Source organism: Limulus polyphemus, unplaced genomic scaffold (genome assembly GCF_000517525.1).
Source record: "Limulus polyphemus unplaced genomic scaffold, Limulus_polyphemus-2.1.2 Scaffold7060, whole genome shotgun sequence".
In the NCBI taxonomy this organism is placed as follows: Eukaryota; Metazoa; Arthropoda; class Merostomata; order Xiphosura; family Limulidae; genus Limulus; species Limulus polyphemus.
In genome coordinates, this window is record NW_013672670.1 from 8463 (window position 1) to 11973 (window position 3511).

Genomic DNA, 3511 nt, shown 5'->3' on the forward strand with positions numbered 1-3511 from the left:
ATATATTTTTATTGAAGAAGGATGGCTGGCACTCTTCATCAGATCATACATAGTCGTAAACTGATCTGACGAAGAACGCTAGCTCGAATCGCCATCCTTCTTCAAATAAAATATATAAAACTTGGCGATAGTTCAACCTATTCTTTAATTTTGATATTTTCGTCGCCTATGCGGTTTTAACTACATGTGCCTGATATGGTTTTGTATATTATTATCTAAATTAATTATACAATTATTCCTACGAAAATTATTTTAAAATATATGATATTTTACCAGTAGATGGCAGGTGAAATGAAAGAAAAGCAATGTAAGCAGAAGAAGTGGGTTTTATGTTTAGCTTGAACGTACTTTGATAATGAAATTGTAATGTTAAACTTAGGTTATAGAGAAATGGTGAGTTAAAAGTACATACACAGATTTTACTTGTAAGCTATAAAATATTTCAAGGCAAACTGAGGGCACATTGAAACTATAAAATTAAAAATGCAATAGCCCTATTCAAAGTAGGCCTTTTTAAGTTTAACATTAAAACTTAACAAATTCAAAGTTTATTTAAATTAATTCGTTTTTAAAATAAATTATAAGGACAAACAAAAAGAGTAAAGTAAAACTGAGTGTTAGTTTTGTAAGTTACTTAACACTGTTACCTCGCAATTTGCAATGACATTGCTAAGCCTAAATGTTTGTACCACCATTTACTGATTTATCATTTAGTTGTAATCTTTAACTAAGTTTAACATTTAAGAAAGAAAAAAGAATTAATTGTAATTTGTATGATGATTTAAGTTAAATCATAAGAATACAGAAATATTTAAGTTATTATTAATCAGGTCTAATTCAAAATTAAAGAAAGTTACAACATTCATAATTTATAGGTTATCTATAGACTACAGTGAATGCAAATATTAACACTAAAGGACAACTAGGCCATCCCATCCACTAAATGCTAGAAAACCTCAAAGTCAGCCCTAAACTTATGAAGGACAACAAGGTGTCTCTTTGCTCACTGTAGCTTGTCTGTAGTTCTAATTCATTTCATCAAACACTTCTCTGCTTATATTCAGCCCCAAGTACTCATCAAGTCCTCTGTTGAATTCTCCCAGTCCTGTTGCATATGCTATGTCTGAAGGCAATCTATTTTAAAGGCTGACCACTCTGTTCAAAAAATAAAATTGCCCAATTTGTAGGTCACTAGATGGCTTCTACCCTGCCAAATCTTGTTTTCCCTGGTCCTACCATTGAACATTAGGGGTGGGGGTGATGCATCAATTATATATATGATTTCACTGAGATGAAAACAAACCTGGAAATAAAATATCCAATATAAATGAGTAATTGTCCACTCTGTTGTACATTTATTAAAAAAAAGACATTCAACACAGTAAATTATCACTGTGAAGCTAAGAACAGTTGTGAATGATGATAAACATCCCATAAGTTACACACGCCTGTGATGGTTTTATTATCATGAAATTTTTACATGTTATACTGTAATTCCTGTATGCTGAATCTGAAAATGATATCCATTTTTCTGCATAACGTACAGATTTTTCACAAAATGTTATACGTATTTTTACATAAGTGAATCATTTTCATTGAAATTAGGTCACATTTTGTTATGCTTAAAATGTTGACAACCACTGGCTATAGATTTCTTTAGACCAATCATGATGTGAGAGTCTTATTGATCATTCTGGAACCCATGAGAAACACACTGCTAGTATATAAACAGTTAACAGGCTGCATGGCATGTCATTTCTGGATATTTGTTTGTGCTCGCACTTTGACATTATTTTTTCCTTTCAATATTATTTATTCATCACTATGGCAACAAGAGGTTGTGTAAAAGACCCAAACATATTCTGTTATATCTGTGATAAATTTGTTGTAAAGAAACAAAGGCAAAACATTACAGAATTTGCCAAAAAAGCATATTACACATATTTTGGAATAAAACTTGAGGACCAAGATAAATCATGGGCTCCTTACAAAGTTTGCACTGTTTGTGTCGAAGAGTTGAGACAATGGACTGAAGGTAAGAAAAATTCTTTGCCTTTTGAAATTCCAATGGTCTATCATGAGCCTAGAAACCACAGACGACTGCTATTTTTGCTCGTGTAACGTGCAAGGCTACACTCGAAATAAAAATATTTCTTATCCAAACCTTCAGTCTGCTATAAGACCTGATGTACCTGTACCTAGTCCTCCGAAGACTCTTGATACAATTTCATCTGATGTCAATAGAAATGATGATAGGGATTGTTTTCAACCTGAAATATCTGGTGAACCACAACTTTTGACACAAGGTGAACTTAATGATTTGGAGAGAGAGATTTGGGCCTTCCAAAGGATTCTTCAGAGATTTTGAGGTCCAGACTTTGGGCTAAGAACTTACTTTCTCTAGGGACATCATTTTACTGGTAGATAAATTGTGAAAAAGAGTTTATACCATACTTTTCACAAGAAGGTTCACTGATTTATTGCAACAATATTGCTGAATTAATACCAATGTTAAGAGCTGCAGTCTATGAACCAAGTGAGTGGCAATTGTTTATTGATTCCTCCAGAAGAAGTCTAAAAGGTGTTCTCCTTCACAATGGTGACATATATGCATCTGTTCGTATTGCTCATTCGGATCACTTGAAGGAAACGTATGAAAATCTCGAACTTCCTTTTAATAAGGTTAAATACAAAGAACATGGTTGGCTACTTTGTGGAGACTTAAACGACTTAAGTCCTTTGTGTGTTGTTGAGTCAACAATACGGTTGTACAAAATTTCCATGTTTTTTGTGTGAATGGGACAGCAGAGCATGAAATCACCACTGTATAAAGAAGCAATGACCGTGCACAGTCAGCCTGATACCATGATCAAAAACTATTGAACGTGAAAGTTTGGTTGACACAAAGAAAGTCCTATTATCTCCACTTCACCAAAAACTGGGCTTGATGAAGCAGTTTGTAAAGGCTTTAGACAAGTTGGTGACTGTTTCAAGTATCTATGTGGACAATTCATAGATCTTTCAGAAACGAAACTTGAAGGGATTTTTGTTGGGCCTCAGATTAGGAAATTGACTTCTGACGAGCAGTTCAAAAAGACAATGAGAAAAGTTGAAAAAGAAGCATGGATTGGCTTTAAAGATGTTACTGACAAATTTTTATGAAACAACAAGGACATAGATAAGGAAAATATTGTCAATAACATGCTCAATAAATTCAAAGAGTTGGGTTGTAATATGAGCTTGACAGTTCATATCTTACACTCTTGGTGCCATTAGCGAAGAACAAGGGATAGGTTTCATCAAGACATCAGGGAAGATGGAACATCAGCATGATGGCTGATTACTGCTGGTCATTGAAATGAGATGCTCTAGATGCAATACATAATAGAAAGACCACAACACGTAGTTTTGTGACTAAAAGACATAGATTTCACAAAAAAATCAGGACAAATGAGTATGTATATTCATTTGACATCAATGTTCTTCCCTTTTCTTCAGTTTGTTTGTATTT

The 3511-nt window shown here is 33.4% G+C and overlaps 1 protein-coding gene across 1 annotated transcript in view; it reads left to right on the top strand.

Moving 5' to 3' along the window:
• Window positions 1–288: 288 nt before the first annotated feature.
• Window positions 289–3511, top strand: part of LOC106474311 (dual specificity mitogen-activated protein kinase kinase 4-like) — a 20498-nt gene continuing 17275 nt past the window's right edge. Inside the window, exon 1 of the mRNA XM_013935001.2 lies at window positions 289–393. The gene's annotated coding sequence lies outside the window, so the exon portion shown is untranslated. The remainder of the gene's footprint in view (window positions 394–3511) is intronic.